Here is a 12,677-nt window from a genome sequence, read left to right on the forward strand (position 1 = left end):
CTTCATTTATACCGAGTTCCACCCTCTACTTGAATCGTTGATGTCGTATACTGGCATCATATGTGAAACCATTTCACTGCGTTTGTCAGTATACTGGATCTCACACTATTGTGTAGATGCTATGTGCAACTACTGCAGCCGACAATGCTCATTTCCCTAAAAATATCCAGGCTTTATATTAATTTCCACTACTGTACGTTATATGCAGAAGAGGTGAAATTTCATCATTCCCGGTGTTCCAGTTTTAATCTTCAGCTGTGCGCTAATACAGCGTTTACTATGTCAAAAGTAAAATAACATAATCTCAGTTAGTGCACTTTGTTTAACCCAAATGATTAACCGAACTGTGAGATGCACCATACACGATGCATGTTTGGAGGCTGAGACGTTAGAAGAGTGTCTTCATTGTCATGCTCTACCTCTTCTCCTCTGCTTTTGGCTTCGTCAGAGATGAGGAGCTGGTAAGAAAAAATCAAAGGTCAAATAAATGTTCATTGGTCAATAAATACAGCCAAGGCGGAGTACGTAGTTGGAGATATATTCTCTTAAATGATGTCGAGATCGTCGGTTTCTCGCTTATCACACGGTTTCTACGTTCCCCTCTCTTATTGTTCCTCTCGAGCGAGTGCCCTGAGCGCGTCGAGAGCCATCAGCGGCGGCCGGCCACGCGTCCCGTTACTGCACACAGCCACCTGTGGCTGGCTGCTGCCGCCGCCCCTGAGCGCTTGACCCAAGGCCAGCACAGTAGCTGACGCCGCCGCCGTCGCCGCCACCGCTGCTGCTGGCCGCTGCCGCGCCGAGGGCTGCACCGCGCATGCGCGGAGGTTTCTGCGCTGGCGGCGACTTAAACCAAGCCTCCCTGCGCGCTCCACTCAGTTGTCATACAGGCTGTGTTAAGTCCAGGCATCATCCTGTGCTACTTCCTCTGCTATTATGTTCTGACAGTGGGTGAGTACCGCCTCATCTTATTTTTATAGTATTTACTGTTGCAGCAGTGGTTGGCTTAGTTCTGCGGTCTGCCTTTTCATTATTTTAATTCTTATTACTATCAATTACATATTTTTCTCCGTTTTATTAAAAGAGCACTTTTACTTTCAAGCAAGCTTATGGTAGCAAGTGATTTATTACTTAGATAACTCGACGTTTGCAAAACGAGCCCGACACAGGCTTGGCATTTTTGATACCAGTAAAGCTATTGTGTCAGAAGCTTCACTGATCAAATGTGCGGTGTATCGTTGAATATCCGATGAAAATGTAACATGTGTGGTAAAAAAAAAAAAAAAAAAAAAAAAAAAAAAAAAAAAAAAAAAAAAAAAACAGGCAGCAAGATTTCTTTCGGAAACGCGATGGTATGCTACGAGGCGTGTGCTAGACAGCGCTCAATATTTGCTATGAGATGAATGCAATGTGGACTCTGCATGTTCTCACATTTAAGTTACTTTTACACTCTCACATTTGTAGACAAATAGAAAGATTGACGAGGCCTACTAACAAAACAGACAGCCTGTATATCTACATCAGCAACAGGTAAATCACCATAGGAGTAGTGTCAAAAGTTCTTGTTCTTGTCACATATACTGATGTTTCCCCGTCCCCGCGGCTCTTTGAGCCGCATGATTTCATTTTTGTACCGAATCAGGAGGAGCAGCGGTTGGCATTGGCCTCTCTCTGACGAGGACCACAGTTCAAATCACAGTCCAGACACCCAGATTTAGCTTTTGTAAGGTTTCCCTACAACCCTTGAGACGAATTCTGGTATAGTTTATTTGAAATGGACACCGCTGATTTCCTTCCCTATCTTTTCTAAAACGAGCTTTTGTTCTTTCTCTAGCAACCTTGCCGTCGAAGGGACGCTAAAACTTAAATCTGCCGTCCTTTTTACTTCTTGTTTTCACGTTCACTACGCTAGGTGAGATACTGTAGGATAGTCCTAAATTCGTAATTAAAAACCGGCAATAGGAGTTTCCGACGTGTGTATTATCGGTAAGCGTAACTCTTGGCAGTTTTACCACGTCAGATATTCCAGCATTTCTGGCTCCCAGTACCTCCAGTCGAGTTAACCTCTGAGAATTCGTTCTCCACTTCGCCACATACGCTCGATGAGTCCTTTTCGTTTACCCACAGTTAGCTTCCATATACTGAAGTGCCATTTCATTACAGGTCGTACAAGAGTTCAACAGGCTTTTCACATGTAAATCTTTTTATAGAATTCCGACGTTGTACCAATTACGTAAAATCTCACTATTGCGTAACACCACGTTTTCTAGTGTCAGTTATCGCTACGGGATACCTGACTGGAGTGGACGGTTGTATATTCTTTCCTTTCTTTGCTTCAGCCGGCCGCTGTGACCGAGCGATTCTAGGCGCCTCAGTCCGGAACCGCGCTGCTGCTACGGTAGCAGGTTCGAGTCCTGCCTGGGGCATGGATGTGTGTGATGTCCTTATGTTAGTCTAGGGGACTGATGACCTCATCAGATGTTAAGTCCCATAGTGCTTAGAGCCATTTGAACCAATCTTTGCTTCAAATTGATACCTTCTCAAGATATTTCTTTTTTTCTTCATTAAGAAGTCTGTTGATGCGACTAATTCTATCAGCAGGCTTTAATCACAGACAATAAAAACAGCTGTAAAATGATCAATTTATGTTGGGTGTTCTGATTTCCGAAAATGACATATCGTCCCTGGGAACATCACGAGCCTTGCCGACTAGGAGCGAAATTCATCTCCAGTACCACATTTATACTAGAATGCACTCCCAACTTAAAAACTATAAACTGTATAAGGCCGCGTCTTCGGTGTTATTTCAGATTATTCCTGTACCAAACGGCAAGGTCCTCTGTTCGTTAGCACACACACATGTGTTCGCTAATGAGAATTGATGTAAAACCTAAAACGTCATTGCACTAACGCGGCACAGACAGACGTTGGTGCGCTAACTAGTTTGGCGTGTCGGTGTTTATCGTTGGATTGTCAGTGAGGTCGCTACAGGCGACTTTTCTCATGCAAGTGCCAACCGAGGGACGCTCACTTCTGACGCAGAAGGCGCCAAGTGTGCCCATATGTAGTTGTACAATGTGCGAGTCAAGTCATCAAATTAATGCTTTAAGTTTTTAAAAACAAGTTGCGAGACAGAAATGTGGCAGCAGCGGGGCGAAAAATAGACAAGCGTATATATTTTCAGTTTGCTGAAAAGTTTCGAAAATGAATTCAAAGATGTAGGAATACTAATTACTAATGTTTAAGGAACTGAAATCATTGTGCACGGAATTGTCTGATTACGAACGACAATAAATGTTAGCAAGGTATACAAGAATTACACCCGCCATCCACATCTCAATAAGCCTCAGCGGTACGTCGTTTGGTGAAACATAAGTACCATGCCAGTTTCATTAGAAACCCTTTCCATTCCATTTGTGTGATTATGTCTGGAGAAAACGCTATGCACGCCTCTGCCCTAAGCCCGCATTTTATGTATTTTCATGGTTATTATGTGTTATGTCCAGAATGTGTATGTTTAGGGGAGGGCAGACTGGAGTTCCCTGACTCATCGTGAAAAAACAGTTTTTCAGAATTTTAAAAGTAAATTTTTATCAGTTGCTTTGTTTTGGTGTCACTCGCTGGATTCTACTGGACCTGGCTGTCACTTTTGCTATCGGGCTAACATATCGCTGACGACTGACGCAATGCATCTTAACATTCCTTATCGTTTCTTTAAATAATGATTGGTGAGAATTGCTGGACAGAGGAACAACACACAAGAATGTATCGATAATTGTTTCGCCACAGATGGATTACATAGCGATGAATTCTCCCAGTGTATCATAGCCAAGTATCTGCTAGTCTTACAATTAAGAGTAGATTTATGTGACTGTCCTTCCTATCGTCGGTACTGGGAGTATTCCTACACGTTTGGCTCTTGTCAATAGATCTAGATCAGGGGTTCCCAACAAAATTTTCTCGAGGATCCCCTCATCGAGCATGATTGGTACCTTGTCATATCACAGTTTCAAGTACCTAAAAAAGCCAAATTAAGAGTCTTTTTATACATTTTCTATTTTTGGTACTTAGAAAAAACATTGATATATTTATTATTAAAAAATATTGAGCAGCCAAAACAAAAAATATGTTATCATACGAAATATATTTAATATATTTTTTATTCTAATAGCATCTTGCAGACCCCTCTGGCATAGCTCGAGGACCCCTGGGGGTCCGCAGACCACCTGTTGGGAACCACTGCTCTAGATATTTATCGTCGATGATATGCGATCTGTTCTCCTGTTTAGAAACGTTACATTATAATCCTATATGTTGAAAACCACCTTCCAGTTTTTCACACAAAATGACCACGCGTAAGACTTCTTTCATTTCATAATAACTCCCACGCACTGCACCTCTCTGTACACATCAGTGCTGTCCGCGAATATTCACAGAGCTCTAGCGACATTACCCACAAAGTCACTTACGTATGTCCTGAATGGAAGCGGTCCGGCCAGGCACTCTCGACGTACGCCATATTGCCGGCTGCAGGTGGCCGCCAGAGTATTGGCTAGCCGCGTAGTGCCCTGATGGTACTCATGTTTGTTTGGACAACCGACGCTCTGTTTGTTTGCGTATGTATTCGAAGAGCAAAGTAGGCGCTGACGATGCGAGCTTACCGAGAACGGTCCGACGTACAAGGCGGCGCAAAGTCTTCTACCGCGAACGGTGCATCTGTATCCAGAGCCAGATTACGTACAAGAACGTGCATCGACTACTCTACTCTGAGAGCTCTAGCACAATAAAACTACACTTTAGTATCCATAACACTGGAAGAAAATCTTATCAGCATGTAATTGTACTTGAGTACTCCTCGTCAGAGGTCGAGACGGACAGGCCATAGCTGACTTTTATTACGAGGGCGTATTTCTCATATCGAAGAAATGATCTGAGACAGCGGAGTACTTAAAGCGAAATGGCAGAAAGGTCCGAATATTGGATGACTGTCGCTATGTTTTCTTGTGTCTTTTCAATTTAGAACTGATGAAATTGTTTCTTAAACTGTATATTTGGAAAATATTTTTAAATGCTTGTCTGTTTGGCGACCTACTTCCTAGAAGAAAGTGCAGATCTTAACAAATACAGAAAGCGTTGATTTACACCAGAAATATTTCCACTAATAATTCAAGTTTTTTTCAGTCTTTAGCCAAACAGATTCAGAATTTAAGAGACATTACCTGGAAAACCAATATGAAACCTTACATAAGCACTACACAATGTTTTTGACTGTGACGAGGTGTTTCCTCAATCATCAGGATGTGTGCCACTGTCGTGGATTAAATCCCTAACTTCTCCACAACAGGCAAGTAATCTGTCCATTGTAACTTTTCCACAGCAGGCATGTAATCTGACCAATGTATGAACGCGCTAAGCTGGGCGGTCACCTTGGCGCTTCTGGAGAGTGTTGCGTGTCGTCAACTAGTGAACCATTTTTCATTTCAGTCAGTTAAAAAAAGCAAAACTAACGTGCGGGCGACGACGAGTTCATTACTTAGTTGTGTTTAGGGGCAGGCTACGCTTCATAGATGTAGGTTTCGACGAATTCCTTGCTCCAGCGCCGTTCGGCGTTCTCGCCTTATTACTGTCCAGAACGCTTTGTGTGGCTGCTCCATTAACGTACAGCAGGTGGCTCTCACAGAAAGCGGGACCGCTTATTTACTGCTTAGAGTGCATTGGAAGGGAGAAAATTCCAAGGACATCCGGAACCATGATTAATGTACAACTGAGCCATGTTTACTGCTTCTTTAGCACCGACTCCGGAGTGTCGTTTCCTTGTGCTTTTGTGCCTAACGTATCGCCTACTAGTACTACCATTCCTCCACCCCCCCCCATCCCCCCACCCGCTCCCCACCCCGTCACACCCGGCGCGCGCTCTTGGAGAATACCAAAAGAACTCCTCTATAGGGAGTTTCAGAAATATGTGTGGCTTATGAAACTAGTTCACGAAAGTAGTTGCATGTGGCCTCTGGCATTAAGATGAGAAATAAAGGAAGTTATTCCAATTTCTTTCTTACTGAGTTGCATCGAAACATGGGAGATATTTCCAACTCTCATAATTTCATATCTTTCTATCAGTATCTTATGAACAAGGACGGGGAAGGGAAATGCTGTGGTTTTATGAAAGGGATGATGCATTCTCCTGAAGTAATTTCGGATAATCGAAGGAAACACCTATCTGGCGGTGATCTGAACTACAATGCTACAGAAAGCGAGTCCAACCGCTGCTCCACCACGCTCAGCATCATGTTAATGAGAGACCTGTACCAAAACGATGCGACTTTGGAATGCTGAAGTTAGTAGGTTATTGAAGACGACGATACATTTAAAAAATGTAATACTTGCTACCCAGAACAATAGTCACGGAGAAGCTGAATGCTTACACAAAAAACTTCCTTCCAACATCAGTGATACCTGTCGTTGTCTTCCTGGAGATGGCATGCTCTCGTCTGTCTCCCATGTCTGAACGTACTCAAATTGCTAGTTACAAGACGAGGTACAGTTTAACGTGAAGTTCCGGTGACAGTGCAGTTTCGTATTTATCCCATTCGAGGAACACTCATAGAAGTGAAAGCCACTTACAGAGCCAGAAAAAGTTTCCAGGGTCAATAAGGGATCCATCTCGCAAGCGTTCAAATTATGAGAAGAAACTTCGAAAGTTATTCTTTGTGATCAGTTTTAATAAGGATAACGCATGACTGCGTAGAAGAAAATTAGAGAATCGTGTCTACTCGCCGACGTATAGCTGTAAGGCGGAGCGCTGGCCACGCGGCGGAAAGCGCTGCCGCAGTAGTGACGCCGGAGAGTCATCAACGCTGATGGAATTACGCTTTATGTCGAGAGTTATGGTACAGTAAAGTGCTTTATGGCAGCCGTGATAAACCAAACTGTGAGATAATACCTCGAGCTAATGTCAGATGGGACGAGCAACTGCTAGAAATCCAATCTAGATCTCGTCCATTCTGTGCAAAAGGAAACTTAACGCGAAAGTACAACTAACAAGCTTCCTTTATCTGCTCCATGATCAGTGCATTGTATTAATTACCTCTGGTTGCTCACCGGTCTCAAGTATCGTCTATTACCACAAATGCTGCACAGCTTACAACTCGCAAACAGACTTTCTGGATCGTATCTTTTTCTTTGACAGGGTTTTAAACCACTGCCCGTGGCTGACTGTCGCAAAGGAGAGGTCTGATGAAAATCGGTCAAGACTTCTTGCTACATCAATACCATTATACGCACCTTTAGTTGAAGTGGGCTTCTTACAGGATACAATAGTAACTGTGAAAGGTGACTTTGTGGTGGCAACAGATCTATAGATGCTCCTATATACCTAAACAGTTCAAATTATAATGGTTGTACAACCGTGACGGCACATAAACCTTAAACACCAAATACTGGTTTACGAACTTCCAGCGTGCTGGAATAATTGCAGGTTAGCAACTTCTGTTAATCGATGCAACGTAAAACTAGCCAAAGTTGCAAATTTCACTTTTTTACTTACTTGATGACTAGTTTCGGGCCGCGACCTATTTTCAAATAATCCAGATAGTCAAAATGGTATTTTCAAAATACAAGAACCTTGTCAAAAATACGTATGTGCTATGAAGTGCAAGTGAACAGTCTTCTGTATGCTCTGTAACAGTTCACTCGCACATCATAATACATATATATATATTTGACATTCTTGTATTTTTGGAAATACCATTACGACTACCTGGATTGAAATGAGTCTCGGCCCGAAATTAGTCATCGAGCAAATAAAAAGAGAACTTTGCAACTATGGCTGGTGTTCTTAACAAAAAAAAAAAAAAAGAAAGAAAAATGTCGGACGGGAAACTGAAACTGGCTGCTCCAGAAAACAAGGCTGCGCAACCTTGTTCACTGAATGTAGCAAAACTTGGGATCCGGTTCTCGCAGTTCTCAAGAACTGTCGTCGTCAGAAGCAAGGTGTGGCAGCCTTTTTTCACAGAATTAATAGTTGCACGTTTGTTTTCAGTTCCAGCACAGAGTTTCGTAATGTTGCCCTGGTCGACGCCGAATCTGCCACTTACAACTCACAAAATAACTTTTGTACAGACTGATGCAAATCCTTCGTTTCGTGTTCAAATAAACTGCTGCTATTGGCGAAAATACGTTACTAGTGTATGCGTTGGGTCCTGATAATTCATTGAAATGTTGCGAACATTGGAAACCGCAATACCGTAGTATGAAATATAATAAATTTATCAGCCGATGAAAACTGAAGCGCTAAAGGGTAAGGCCGGCCGGTGTGGCCGAGCGGTTCTAGGCGCTACAGTCTGGAACCGCGCGACCGCTACGGTCGCAGGTTCGAATCCTGCCTCGGGCATGGGTGTGTGTGATGTCCTTAGATTAGTTCGGTTTAAGTACTTCTAAGTTCTAGGGGACTGATGACCTCAGAAGTTAAGTCCCATAGTGCTCAGAGCCATTTGAGCCATTTTTTTTGAAGCTAAAGGGTAAAGTTGGCAAAGATATGAGTCATGTAGGTGCAGGAAAATCACTTCTATAATGGCTGTTTACCACATCATGGTTGCGTACAACTCGTGAACTGTATGGAATGGAGCAGATAGCAGAATGCAGCATTTAGCATCGTCAGTGATGATAGAGAAGTTAATCATAACCATATATTGAGTTCTTAAACCTGCCACACTTCTTCAATAAATTTCTAGTTTGTGTTTGTGCGGGCTTTGGAACGTGTTGAAGTTCAGCCACATTTACCTAAAACCATACGGATGTAGTTTTACTTTTAATTGGAGCATTTTGGTCTCCAAAGATGTTTTCCTTGTTTGCAAATAATATGTGTATTGTAGGATGTACTTGGTTAAAAATCATTTGCTCACACTCATGGTCTTATTTCGTGTTTCGAGAGTAACAATAGGACCAAGAGAATGCCATATATCACTATGGTAGACGTAATTGTCATGAGGCATTCAGCAACTGTTTAGATAATTACGAAAATTCTCATTTATTGTTCCACCTCAACTACACATTTTTAATAAGACTACATGTTTCAGTCACTCTGGATTATCTTCAGTAGCTGCGTCAGCAACCCGTCTTGTCTACTCAGAACCAAATATCAGAGTACTCTGATACTGTACATGGTTCTAAGTAGACAAGACGGGTTGCTGACGCAATTACTTAGATCTGAAGATGATCCACAGTGACTGAAATACGTAATCTAAGTAAAAATAATGACAGTTATCTTAATCCCATATATAACAGTAAAAAAAAAGTAGTCTAACGTGTAAGTCCTTCTGGGTATCCTCCATATGTAAACCTGTGGACAAGGTACAGAACGACTCATCGCACTATACTACTGTCTTCTGGTGTTTGTTTTGAAGCATGGTTTCACCACCATTTACACCCTGATAATACTGTCTGAAGTCAGAAGATTGGCACGGATTTGCAGTTTATGCGATTACGACATTGCGACAGCAAACGCAAGTGTCTGCAGATTCTTTCACCATACCGGCGAGTTTTGTGATATTGTTCGTTTGATGTTGTGCGGTCGCCATCACTGAAGACTGATTTCGACTATTGCTGCTCTCCACTGATGTTTCCTCGGGCCACTACTCACATGTGGGCTAATTTCTTGGAATAATATTGCTGCTAAAACACCAAATCGCTAGTATAGCTACATACGCTAAGCTCTATTTCGCTGTGCCTCGTTAAACGTTGGGAAGGTACTGACTTTTATCTCACTCACATCCGGACTTCCTACGAATTCGTTGCACATCGTTTAACGTACTATGATCTTCTTCCTTAAGAACAGGGGGGAAAATAGCGTTCAAATTACTGTATTCCGTCACACACATACGTCTAAACACTGTGTACCTAAGTATTTGTAAGCAACATTCTTGAAAGAAAGCCAGGCAACGACGAGGTGTGTTTTTCTTGCCACATTACTTCAGTACAATGTGTGTGCCCCAGTTCTAGACACAGTTCGTTCACGAAAACATCCCACAAACAAATGTTGCCGTGATGCAATGGCAGCGTGGAGTTGTTGTCATGTGGGACGCTACTTTCAGACTTCTATCCCTGGTTGAGAAACTTAAAGAACAGCAAAGCATATAAGAGCACGAAAACGTCATATCTAACCACGATTTCCTCGGTGTATCGCCTCTGTCATTGGTAATCTGCTTTTCTCTCGCAACCGGCAGAGTGGTTCTCGCTGATGCACAAGACTGCTCAAAATGCACCCAGCGACACGGCGCACTGGTTTCTGCGGCAGACGAGAGTGTGGTAGTAGCCACGGCGATTCTTGGCAATCAGCAGCGTTTGGCTTCCGGCGCTATATTGCTGCATCATGCAAACAACAGGCGGGGACCGAAGGACGGCAACAGACAGATGCAGGAACAAGGTTACACAGGCGGCGGAAGTAGAGCGATTTCAGCTCAACAGCAGCGTCAACAGGAAGCTGACATGCCTCATACATCGCAAGAGCGTAAGCACACAGCCTAACACTGTCCTGAAAATATTTGCACATCGCGCGCACAGCAGGCTACGCATCTTCTCGTCCTCTAATTGTCAGTTTGTAACCATCATTCATATGGCATTTACCTTCGCGCTCAGATTACGGGAAAAAAGAAAGTGGCAGAAATTACGCTCTCAGGTCAATAGCTGTTGAGCCTCTGATACGGCAGGTTGATTTGAAATGAGATCCTGAGATAAATGAAAGCATTACTGTGTCATTCGTAACGTACAGCAAAATTTGCGGAGATGATGTCTTACGACCCGTGGTTCCATATTATTGTTCTTTCTACTGCCTGGATAGCAAATAAAATTTTCAAACTTCACATAGATCATCAACTGAAACCCACAAAGAACTGCAACCAGCCAGTTTCATTCATATTGCGATTTCGTGTTTTCATCATCATCATATGATGCGTACGCGTGATTCTCAGCACAACGTGTGAAATTGTCTGGAAAAAGAAAACGAGATAGTAACAGAAGTAACATAGTATTAATATAACAGCGATTGCGGTTACAATTACGTGGGTGCTTTCATTGCATAAGTAAACAGAAATACAAATAAATAACTTCCAACAATCACAGAGTGCTCTCACCAATCATATTTACGTACACATTTTACTTCTTAGGAGTTGACATAAGCGGAGGTTGCGTCACAGTAGTGTGTATTTCAGCTGATATTCATAAGACAGAGTTAGGCAAACCTAAAATCTTCCGATTCAAAGCTAAACAAATCCTCTACAAGTCGGCTTTCAGTTATTCTTGTTCCGAGTATCCTTTCCAAGGCTGAAAGAAAAGCTTAAGGGCGAAACTATATCACGTTCCCCATTACGTTTTTTAACAGGATTTAGTTATAAAGATATAATTGTGTTCACAAAGACAAACGATACTTTCAACTTTGTTCGGTATACGTTAAGAGTAAAACGTTGTCTGATATTGGTAGAACTATGAAGTCCAATGTTCCGCAAACGTCAGAAGTAAACTAAATGATAAGGAACTTAAATGAGTTCCTCTTCGTATTTGTTTCTATTCGAAGCAGTTGTTCCGACAGTACCGAGAGCTTTAGACACGAAGCACCCTCTCAGTTGGATAACAGGAGTAATCCATTAAACCTACATCACAATTTGAGGCCTCGGATTTGGAGCCGGCTCCTTCCACATACAACTCCTTTACCTTAGCCAATGTGTTATTTCCCATAGGCAGTAACGATAGGCGACTGCAGACTGGAGTCCCACATATTCTGTCCGATCCAGACTTCGCCTATTGCCCATAATACAATTAAGTTTGGCTTTATTTTCTCTGTCTTCTGAAGTGCAGCTCTGAACTAATAATCAGGTCTGATGAATTCAAAAGGGGCGTTTCACCTGATATCGCTGCATCCGCGAATGGAACAGAAGGGGACTGCAGCTAACTCTCGTAACAGGCCCCGTGCACTGTGGGCCACGCTTAAGAGTGTACGTGTCGATATACAAAATAAAAATTCCTCAGACTTCGACACGACCATAAAGTTTCACACTCTTGGTATTTGTAATTTGTGTTTTGATTGGTACAGTGCAGTAAACCTTTTGCATCTGTGACATAAAGTGGCGTTAAAAGACCTTCTAATGCTCTTTATGCAGCAACCGGTCTTCAAGCAGTCCTGCCTGGATTTACGGTCAGCTCAACCGACCTCATCTTGAGCGAAATCTAGGTAAACTAAGAACCAGGGTAAATGTCTCAATTAAGCAGTATATTTCAGTCCTGAAATTCGTACTCCTTCGCGACACAGTCATCAGTTCAGGTGAACGCCGCGATGGCGCCTTCAATAAAACACGGGTAACTGATTCTCCCATACTTATTCACATGAGCTAGTGTTCCGTCTCGACGATGTCAGTGAAAATTCAACTCTAGCCTTCGTACTTTCCTCCCGTCGAATTCACTGTTGCTTAAGAAACAATAGTTTCCTACCGGGAAAAAAATATTTTAAAATCCTGGAAAAGTACAGAGCTCGAATGTATTTGTATAAAAGTTTTTATTCCCATTAATTGTCATCAGATCCCATGAATCAGAAACAGAAGGCAAGACAGTTAAAGCAGAAGAGGAATTGCGTTTACATATAGCCTCCTTCCTTCGGTGTGACCCCGCCTTGGAAACTCGACCACACTACATTG

The 12,677-nt window shown here is 42.5% G+C and overlaps 1 protein-coding gene across 1 annotated transcript in view; it reads left to right on the forward strand.

The window, feature by feature from the left end:
- The first annotated feature begins 861 nt into the window (after positions 1-861).
- The window catches only part of LOC126457901 (ATP-binding cassette sub-family C member 4-like), a 303,077-nt gene continuing 291,261 nt past the window's right edge, over positions 862-12,677 (forward strand). Inside the window, exon 1 of the mRNA XM_050094576.1 lies at positions 862-948. The gene's annotated coding sequence lies outside the window, so the exon portion shown is untranslated. The remainder of the gene's footprint in view (positions 949-12,677) is intronic.

This window comes from Schistocerca serialis, chromosome 2 (assembly GCF_023864345.2).
Source record: "Schistocerca serialis cubense isolate TAMUIC-IGC-003099 chromosome 2, iqSchSeri2.2, whole genome shotgun sequence".
Classification (NCBI taxonomy): domain Eukaryota; kingdom Metazoa; phylum Arthropoda; class Insecta; order Orthoptera; family Acrididae; genus Schistocerca; species Schistocerca serialis.